General features: G+C 45.5%; 1 non-coding gene across 1 annotated transcript; it reads right to left on the bottom strand.

Annotated features, from left to right (window-relative positions):
* Positions 1-2427: 2427 nt before the first annotated feature.
* Positions 2428-2499, bottom strand: trnat-cgu (transfer RNA threonine (anticodon CGU)). Its single transcript has one exon. It is a non-coding gene; the product is annotated as a tRNA-Thr (tRNA).
* Between the last annotated feature and the right edge of the window lie 6967 nt (positions 2500-9466).

The raw sequence follows: 9466 nt of genomic DNA, 5'->3' as shown, positions 1-9466 counted from the left end.
TTTTCTGTTTTTATTACAGCAACACAGGTGTTGGGAGGCTCAGCCTGGCTACACAATGTTACAAGGACGCTGAGTAACACCATCGACAACGGGACAGAGAGAAAAACACACAGAAAACCAAGAATAGACTGTGAGGAAGCAAATGTGAGGGACAGAGAGAGAGGCAACGAGACTGAGATGGAGAAACAAGGCATTTGTATGATTGTGTTCTCCCTGTTATCTAAAGGTATTTCCTGTTGTGTAAATATGTTTTCTGTTGTGTAAAGATGTACCCTGTTGTTGTGTAAAGGTTTTCCCTGTTATTGTTTTATTTTCTGTTACTGACCGTCTCCTCACAGTGACCATTTGTCCTGCTTTTATTGTGGCCAACATCACCATCTGGTGGTGGAGAGGAGGCTCTGCAGGAAGGGGTTGACAATGTGGGAGAGACTCGGCTGGTCCGTGTTTGCAGCTTGTGTTCATGTGAGCAAAAGTGATTTGTTACTGATTGATGTGTTCACTGGAAAGAAGAAGCTGATTGCAATCGAGTGCCTTTGGAAGCATCTTGTTATTTTAGGTAAATACTTGATGTTTTGAAAGTGAACTGTTTGTATTGTTACCAAACATAAATAGCAGAGAATGGTTTCGATCCATTGATCTCTGGGTTATGGGCGCAGCACACTTCCGCTGCACCACTCTGCTAACTACTGTTTTCAATTTCAGCTGCCCGTTAGTGAAATATGTTCATTCCCCAATGTTTTTATAAAAATAGGATTGGAGTCGGATTTCTCAAGAATCCCGGACTCAGCAACACACGTGCTGACGGACTCACCCTCACTGCACAATGACACAAGGACACTGAGTAACAGCACCGACATTGAGGCAGGCAGAGAAAGACACACAGAAAACCAGGAAGATATTATCAGGACTCAGAAAGGAACGGACAGAGAAAGGTACCTAGCAAACCAGCAAGAGAAAGCGAGATAAAAGCAAAATACTGCGGATGCTGGAAATCTGAAATAAAAACAAGAATTGCTGGAACCACTCAGCAGGTCTGGCAGCATCTGTGTTCAGTTCTGGTCGCCTCATTATAGGAAGGATGTGGAAGCATTAGAGAGGGTGCAGAGGAGATTTACCAGGATGCTGCCTGGACTGGAGGGTATGTTTTACGAAGAAAGGTTAAGGGTGCTAGGACTTTTCTCATTGGAACGAAGAAGGATGAGAGGTGACTTGATAGAGGGATACAAGATGATGAGAGGCATAACTAGAGTGGATAGCCAGAGACTTTTTCCCAGGGCGGAAAGGGCTATCACCAGGGGGCATAATTTTAAGGTGATGGAGGAAGGTTTCGGGGAGATGTCAGAGGTAGGTTCTTTACACAGAGAGTGGTGGGTGCGTGGAATGCACTGCCAGCGGTGGTAGTAGAAGCAGATACATTAGGGCCATTTAAGCGACTCTTGGATAGGTACATGGATGATGCTTGAATGAAGCGTATGTAGGTAGTTTGATCTTAGAGTAGGTTAAAGGTTCGGCACAACATCGTGGGCCGACGGGCCTGCACTGTGTTGTACTGTTCTATGTTCTATGTTCCAGATGAAAGGATTGCATTAATCAATGGATTAGAATGTGGAGAGGCAGGAGAAAATGATGCCATTTTAAGTAGGGGGCCGGGGGTTAGTAGAAAGACCAGGGCTATTTTACTCTCTATCTCACTCCTTTCTTCTATCTGGCTCATTATCACATCCTCTCTCTCTCAGAGCGGTGGGAATCACTGGAACCCACACTTGTTGCTCAGGTTGTTTGGTTCCGGGAAAATACAAGGTCCACATCAGATTGACAGGAAGGATAAATATGATTCAGAGCCAATCATATTCCATTTAGTGATGTGTGCTCAGCCTTGTTATATCAGCAAAGGCAGCAGGAAATGCAAATCCTAAAGAGTTTTGATAGAGTGAAGAAGGAGAAAGTGTTGCCAGTGACAGAAGGGTCAGTAACCAGAGGAAACACATTTAAAGTAATTGACAAAAGAATTCGAGTTGTGATGAGGAGATTGTTTTTTCAGCAGTGTGTTGTTCTGGTCTGGAATGCAATCCTGAAAGGTCAGTGGAAGCAGATTCAATGTTAACTCTAAATGGATTTGGATATATACCTGACATGGAAAATCTAACAGGGCAATGGGGGAAAGGACAGGAGTGTGGGATGTGGGATTAATAGAATAGCTCTGTTCAATATCCGGCATATACACAGTAATAAGGTTCAGTGCTTGGACCTCAGATATTTTCACTCTATCAATGGCAGAGAAGGCTGGAGGAACCATGTGGCTACTCCTCACGTTCTTCCCCGTGTCCAGGATAAAGTGTAACATGACACTGATTTCCAGATGGCCAAAACAAATGCAACGCACATCTTTTGTGGAAACATCACATTTGAAGTGAGAAACTAATCAAAAGGCACAAACGGGGATTGAACCCGTGACTTTCAGTTTACGAGACTGACACCTTACCACTTGGCCACCATGCCTTTTATTAATGAACATCTGAGGCTCCAGAGGAGGATTTGTGATTCTTTTTCAATTTGGTTGAAACAGCATCGAGAAACATGCACAGAAATAAAGAGGGATTGTGGAATGGGTAACAGATCAGCCTCATTTACATCATCAGCATCATGAAATCTTCATTGAGACGTTCCATTCCCATCCTCAGCTTTTCTCACATCTGTACAATAATATAAGAGTGGACATTGGGTTGTTACTGGGCAGATTATATAAATAGACTATGTGCATCATCACAGGAAGTGATGTAATATAATCTGTACGGCACCTCATGGAGAGTTGTCGATGAAACCTTCAATGCAAGATGTGTAGAGTAAACTCAGGTTATTTTAACCGTCAGATTCTTATAAATTCTGTACTACGCCTTGACAGATATCAGAATATTATATGGGGGCCACAGTAAACCAAAGCGAAGATGGAGAAATCTTTGCCTGTACCTTTGAAAAGGTCACTGCACTGAACCAAGCCGACGAGTGGCCGAGTTGGTTCCAGAGGTTTGCAAGGTATCGTACTGCATCGGGTCGCGTGCAGAAGCCAGACATGGAGCAGGTCAGTACACTATTGTCTGCAATGACGGGAGTGTGCAGGCAACATGCTCATGAAGAACAGAAGGCAACATGTGAAGAAGTTATTAAGGCACTGAAGACCTATTTTAATTGAGGAAAAAAATGTCATCGTGGAGCCAAAGTTAAAACGCTGCATTTGCTGACAACGCAACCACCAGGTGACGCTGTACTAGCACATGCGCAAATGCAGCCTCTTCCACTGAAACGTCACTGTCTGTGACATTCAGGCAGCTGCCAGGATTAAAGATGGGTCTACTCAATTTATCACAGAAAACAACTTCGACCCAAAAATCCCCTCAAAGGTTGCCATCGCCGCCTCCGTCCCACCCCCAACAGTCCCCCGCTCCTTCTTGTGCATTCGCCAGTTATTTGGTACCAAGTCATCTTAATTCACCTAAAGTGAATTATTTTCGGAGCAGTGACTGTCGTTTCATAAGCAAATATGGCACATATCTACACAATGGAGATGTTTTGGTTGATTCTCGGAGAACGTTGCGCTGTTTGAAGTCTCATCAGAAGGACAGCACCTCTGACAGTGCAGCACACCCTCTGTAATTCAGTGAGGTTTCATAGAGTCAAAGAGTTATACAGCACAGAAACAGGCCCTTCGGTCATCATGTCCGTGCCGGCCATCAAGTACCTATCTATTCTAATTCCATTTTCCAGCACGTGGCCGTAGCCTTGTATTCTGTGGCGTTTTGAGTGCTCATCTAGATACTTCTTAAATGTTGTGAGGGTTCCTGCCTCTACCACTCCTTCAGGCAGTGTGTTCCAGATTCCAACCACCCTCGAATTGAAACATTTTTTCCTCAAATCCCCTCTAAACAGTGCCATCCCATTCTCCGGACGATCATTCCCCGCTTCCCCCCATCCCACTCTCTGACTGCTCACTCCCCGCTTCACCCACCACCACCCCCATCCTGCTCTCTGGCCGCTCACACTCCAGGCCATGGGCTCTGCCGCTTCCCTCCTCTCGGCCACTCGCTCCAACATTGCCCCATCACCTCTCGAGGCTCGCCTTGCTTTATCGGGTAGTGCGGTGAAGAATGATCGAATGTTGGAGCGAGAGGCCGAGAGGAGGGAAGCAGCATGGCTTAGAGCTAGTGTCCGGAGGGACGTGGGGGGGAAGCGGGGCGTGAGTGGACGGAGAGAGGGCAGTGCGAGGGTGGGGGGGGTAGCAAGCGGCCGGAGGGCGGGGGAGCAGGGTAGCGAGGAGCGGGCAGCGAGCGGCCTGGAGTGAGTGGCTGAAAGGGGGGAGAGAGTTTTCCCACGCATGCGCCATTTCGTCCTGGAAGACGTAGGCTGAGCATGCGCAGCATCTCAGAGCGCAGGAGACTGTTTGTGCATGTGCGAGCATGGAGCGCTCTGATGACGTCGGCTGGCTGCTGCATTGTCAGGAATCATTTTGAATTTAATAAGCGTACAAAACAGAAAGGGGAGAGTATTCATTCATTTATCAATGACTTGTCCAAACTCACGGATTTTTGTGAATACGGCAACATAAGAGAAGAGCTGAATGGAGACAGGATTGTGTTCGGGGGATTAGACAACACCCTTTCAGATCATCTACAGTCCAGGGCTGATCTCACATTAACGAAAGAGTTTCAATTGAGCAGACAAACAGAGGTTAGAAAGTTTAACCAATCCGTTGTTCGAGGGGACAGGGAGAGTCTGATCTCGAGAGTTGCAGACTCAATTGAATTTGTTAAGAAAACAAAAGGAAAAATTAGTGGTAAAAGACAAGAAAGACGGGAAGAGCATCTAGTGGTAGCTGCAACCAATTGCAGTAGGTGTGGCCGAGAGAGACACAAGTGGGAAAACTGCCTCGCCAAAGAAGCTGAGTGTTTTTCCTGCAGAAAGATGGGACACTTTCAGTCAGTGTGTGGCAGTAAAATACCAGCACTGAATATAATTAAAGGGAAATCCCCAGACAGCAAAAACATTAATGAAGTACACGATATCCAAAGTGTGGAAATACATTTTTTAGGTGAAATCCAGGAAATAAAATGAGAGTTGCTGGACGACAGAAATTCTGAAATATTTTAAGATAGAGGTAGATAGATTCTTGATAAACAAGGGGGTGAAAGGTTATCGGGGGCAGGTGGGAATGTGGAGTTGAGGTTGCAATCAGATCAGCCATGATCTTATTGAATGGTGGAGCAGGCTCGAGGGGCCGAGTGGTCTACTCCTGCTCCTAATTGGTATGTTTGTATGTAAGAAAACATGTTCTAGATACAATGAGAACTATCATTTGTTTGGAAATGGATTTGAACCCTTTTATCAAAAGGTTATAGAGCTTTAATTTTTCTACAATTAACAGGCAAATCCTTGTGGAGTTGAGATTGACAGAAACAATGGGCTGGATTCTATAGAGCCCTCGACGTCGAGATCTGTGGTGGGGGTGGGGAGGGGGCCGCCTGAAGATGGCCCCGGATGAGACCCGCCACGGACCTCAACGCCGGCAGGGCCTGGCTCGATATTGCCGGCGACGGCGAGGCCTTGTGGGGGACCTCCACCGCTCGGCAACGGGACCACAAACCTGCATTAATTATTATCCCATCACTTCCTGATGTTCCGCTGCGATCTTCAGCCCAGTGGACGGCACTGCCGTGCCTTCGGAGCCCCACCCGGGCAAATGAGGTGCAACACTGGTGGGGAGGGGGGAGAAGGTAAGTTTCTCAGTGTGGGGGTGGGGGGACGGAGTCAAATTAATGTCATGCGTGTAGGGGATGGTGGGAAGGGTTATAGTTTACAGTTTGTGCAGTTTTGGGCGGAAGGTCAGATGGTAAAGGTAGGTTTTGGGAGGGAAGGGCAAATAATTAATGTAACTGTTATTGGAGGGATGGGAGAGAGGCAAAAGCAATGTGTTTATTTCATTTAATTTAATCTTCCTTCAAATATTTTCCAAAAGGACTAACAGCCCTTTAAAAATGGCTGACACTCCAGTCCAGTACTAAGGCAGTGCTGCACTATCAGAAATGCTGTTTTTCAGGTGAGACAGAAAACTGAGGATCCCTCTGCCCTCTCACGTGGATGTTAAAGGTACCATGGCACTATTTCAGAGAATAGAAGGGGAATTATTTCTGGGATGCTGGTCATTGTTTAACCCTGAATCAACATCACTTCAAAACAGATTATCTCGTTTTTATCACGTTGTTGTTTCTGGGAGCTTGCCGTGCGCACATTGGCCACCATGTTTCCTACATGACTACAGTGACTACACTTGGAAAGTCCTTCATTGGCTGGAAAAGGCTTTGCAATGTCCTGTGGTCGTGAAATGCAAGTCTTGCTTTTTCCATTGTTATCAGTGTCAATGTGATCAAAAGCTAGGATTCGTGAACACAAAGTTTGAATCAATTTTGATTAAAATAATGTAAAAGCATCTATATTCTTGCACTGTACTTAATAATCTCCATCTTCCTATCCTTACAGAGTGCAATGTCATCGACCCTGAAATTGATTCCACAATCTCATAGAATCTTAGACTCATTGAAAGTTTAAGGCACAGAAAGAGGCCACTTGGCCCTCAGACAATTTCAGCCCAGTTCTGATGAAAGGTCACAGACCACAAACGTTAACTCTGTTTCTCTCTCCACAGATGCTGCCAGACCTGCTGAGTATTTCCAGCATTTTCTGTTTTTATTTCAGATTTCCAGCATCTTCAGTATTTTGCTTCTGTGTTAATTTGAAAGTTAAAACTGAACCACCTGTCTACAATTCACACTGGGGTCTCCCATGAAATGATTCTGTATAATATTGATATAATGAATACAGATTCTGACACAGAGCTTCCTGTGGGGAATTGGGGATATGAAAACCAGCAGACTCTGCAGGGATTTCCACTGGGAGCACAAATTCACAAAACCTACCTTTTATATATCGATTCATTTTGATTGTCCTTCTGGAAAATTATTTTGCAACAATTTAAACATCAACCCACAGCTCCATGACTGGGCCAATGATGAGGTCATCCTCTTACAGGTCATGTGACAGCTGGAGCCACAAGACATCAGAACCAGATTTGTGACTGGATTAAAACCCGGAATCCTGTCCCAATGGCTTTTCAAATAAAGCTGTTGCTGTTTGAAAACACAGCAGTTAAACTTTCTGCCTGACCATGAGGGGAGCTAGGGAGAAATTTACAAAACTCAATCCTTCAACAAAATAGTTCAAAAATCATTCATGTGAGGATTCATATGCAGTAGAGAAACAAGCAGAATACAGAAAGTGCAGAGGAGAGCCTGAAAAAGGAAATGAGATCAGCAAGAGAATGTATGAGAAAAGATTAGCAGGTCACATAACTGGGAACACTGAAATCTTTTACCAACATATGGACAGTCAATGAAAGGGTGGGTCAATTAGGAGATCCTATGGAGGCAGAGGGTGTGGCTGAGGCACTAATTAAGTATCACAAAATAAGCGGATGCTGCAAATGTCACAGTAAAGGAGGAGGAAGTGAAGAAATTGGACAGGATGAAAATAGATAAAGAGGAGACAATTACAAGGTTGGCAGCACTCACAGTAGAAAAGTCACCCAGTTTGAATGGGCTGCATCCTGGGTTGCTGAGGGAAGTCAGGGTGGAAATATCAGAGACTCGAACCACAATCTTTCAATCCTCCTTAAATATGGGAATGTTGCCAGAGGACTGGAGGATGCAGGTAAGCTTGGGTAGTTCGATCTTAGTTTAATTTGACCATTTTTATAATGTTTCCATTGTAATAACTAACAAGGTCAAGAAAGCCATTTTATAATTAACACATGACCAAAGGAGCCATTTTGTGTTCAGTACTAATGTGCCGTGTCGAGGACACTATTTGTGCTTAAACATTAGCACAACACGGGAAGAAACGGTTACCGATTATAAGCTCTCACTCAATTGGTGCAGAGTATGAGCACCAGGGGTTACTTCTGACAGTTGAAGAGATCATCGCATCTCATTGGATAGCTACCACCCACTCCAAGCTGGGCAGCCCCCAGTCAGTTAGGTGCTGTGAAGCAACGACCTGCTTGCTTCAATGGGTGCTTGGAGCTTAGAGAGTCATCTCTCAACAGGCGGATCGATAATCAATGCACCAAGAAAAACAAGCTCAACAAAGAAGACACCAGTCCTTTGCATCACAAGCTGGAATGTCAGGACCATGTGTCCTGGCCTTACTGACAACCTTCTGCAGGTTGATGACACACACAAGACAGCTGTGATCGACGAGGAACTAACAAGGCTCAATGTGGACATTGCTGAGCTGCAAGAAACTAGACTCGTTCAAAGTGGATCCGTCAAAGAGAAACACTACACCTTCTTCTGGCAGGGGAAAGCCCAAGAGGCAACTCGTGAGCATGGAGTGGTTTTCACAGTAAAAAACACGCCACTTGAGATGAGTGAACAACCCACAGTAGGCTCAGAGAGACTTCTTACTCTTCACTTGTCAACAAGCGTGGGCCCAGTTAATCTCATGTGCATCTATGTCCCGACACTCACCTCCACACCAGATGTCAAGGATCAATTCTATGTGACACTTGATACTGCCATCAGTAGAATTCCCAGCACTAAGGGACTGTACCTTCTAGGAGACTTCAACGCAAGCTTGGGTACTGACTACAGCTTGGCCAACGATCATAGAGCACCTGGGGATTGGCAAGATGAATGAAAATGGACAGAGGTTGCTGGAGCTATGCTGTCACCATGGATTCTGTGTGATGAACAGCTACTTCCAGGTCAAGCTGTGCCACAGGGTGTCCTGGAGACATCTGAGATCACACCACTGGCACCAGCTAGACCTTATCATCACCAGACATACCACCCTCAGCAGTGTCCTCATCACTCACAGCTATCACAGCGCTGACTGTGACACTGACCACTCCCTGGTGTGTAACAAGGTCAGGCTTCAGCCAAGGAAGCCTCATCCATCCAAGAAGAACGTCGTCCTCAGATCAACACTTGACGAACCACTGATCCAGAAAGGACCCAGGAGTTCCTCAACATCCTCGATCAGGCTCTTTCAGACAACAATGCTCAAGGTCTCAGTGCGGTGTCAAAGTGGAATCATCTGTTACCAAGCAGATGGAAAGGTGAGTGGAGCATTACCTTAAACTCTACATAACGGAGAATATTGTCATTGAAGTGGCTCTCAGTGCCATTCCAGACTTCCCTGTCATGGAGGAGCTGGACAGTGACCCCACCATAGTGGAGCTCAACAAAGCCATTGACCATCTTGCCAGTGGTAAAGCCCCGGGAAATGATGGTATTCCACCTGGAATCATCAAAAGTGGAAAAGCGGCTCTACTGCAGCATCTCCATGAACTTCTGTGTCTCTGTTGGAAGGAAAGATCTGCACCTCAAAACATGCGTGATGCAAACATTGTCACCTTGTA

The sequence above is a fragment of the Heterodontus francisci genome, unplaced genomic scaffold, assembly GCF_036365525.1.
Source record: "Heterodontus francisci isolate sHetFra1 unplaced genomic scaffold, sHetFra1.hap1 HAP1_SCAFFOLD_51_1, whole genome shotgun sequence".
Classification (NCBI taxonomy): Eukaryota; Metazoa; Chordata; class Chondrichthyes; order Heterodontiformes; family Heterodontidae; genus Heterodontus; species Heterodontus francisci.
Note: the sequence above shows the minus strand (reverse complement) of the source record. Positions and strands in the feature narration are given on the sequence as shown.